The sequence below is a fragment of the Echinops telfairi genome, unplaced genomic scaffold (genome assembly GCF_000313985.2).
Source record: "Echinops telfairi isolate 266 unplaced genomic scaffold, ASM31398v2 ScPeMD7_7427;HRSCAF=8465, whole genome shotgun sequence".
NCBI classification, from domain to species: Eukaryota; Metazoa; Chordata; class Mammalia; order Afrosoricida; family Tenrecidae; genus Echinops; species Echinops telfairi.
In genome coordinates this window covers 3810110-3811260 of record NW_022111327.1, presented here as the reverse complement: position 1 = coordinate 3811260, position 1151 = coordinate 3810110, and the positions used below count along the sequence as shown (strand labels likewise).

General features: G+C 39.8%; 1 pseudogene; it reads right to left on the bottom strand.

Moving 5' to 3' along the window:
- Nucleotides 1-849: 849 nt before the first annotated feature.
- On the bottom strand, nt 850-950 carry LOC115872614 (annotated as a pseudogene).
- Between the last annotated feature and the right edge of the window lie 201 nt (nt 951-1151).

Sequence of the window (1151 nt, the reverse complement as noted above, 5' to 3'; positions counted from 1 at the left end):
GTATGGGAGAGGAGGTGTCTCCATCTTCACTTCTAAGGAGCATCCTGGCTGTACTGCTTTCCTGCAGTAGACTATGCAGGCAAAATTGGAAACCTACACTTGGACATGAGGCGTGACAGCTGAAATTGAAAAGAAAACATACGTGAATGGACCTTCTAATGTCTCTTTCAAAGTGGTTGGTAGTGGTAAGCAGGCACCATCAGCTCTGATCTCAGGGTCATAGAGGCTGAGGTTTCAAGGTCCATTCATCCAGGGGACTGGTTCTTTCCAGATGTCTTCAATTTCCTTTATTCTTCTTTGCTGTAGATGGCGACAGACCAATTTTTGCATCTCAAATGGCTGTCACAAGCTTTTAAGACCCTCGTCATTACTTACCCAAGTAGGAGGTAGAACATTGTCTTTGTGAACTATGTTATGCCAATTGGCCTTGTTGTCCCCTGAGACTATGGTCCTGATCGCACAGGCCCAGCAACTCATTCCCTTAAAGTGTTTGATTGTGGTTAAGCATTTTTAATAATTGTTCTCCCTATTATATTATTGGGTTTATGGGCAGCATAGAAAAACACATTGTATAGAATTATACTCTGCCAAACTTATGTGTGTGCGTATATATATATATTTTTTTCATGGCTATAGTCCTATTCTCTTTCTAACACCTGTTCAGATTGCATGTCTACTTATGCATCCACTCATAGATTATTGTTATTGCAGGATTGTGTATATTACTATTGATGTCTGATATCTTTAACTCTTGTACTCTTCCAAGTACCTACCTTCATCATTTTCACTAACTTCTGATTATATATTGTCCTCCCCTTTACCCAGGTTAATAGGCATCTACCCTCCCATCACTGGTAACCATCAAATAATGTTTCTGTTTGTGTGAAAACTTTTTTAACTTATAAGAACAGATACTACACTTGATCTTAGCCAAAAGGCCAAGAAGTGATATGTGTGAAAACTTTTTAAATAGTGGTCGCATTGTTCACCCTCTTGACACAATCACTGAAGACAAAACGGGTGCATGAGCAAATGTGGTGAAGAAGGCAGATGGTGCCCGGTTATTAAAAGATATAGCATCTGGGATCTTAAAGGCTTGAAGTTACACAAGCTGCCATTCAGCAGAGAAGCAAAAATCCCACATGGAAGAA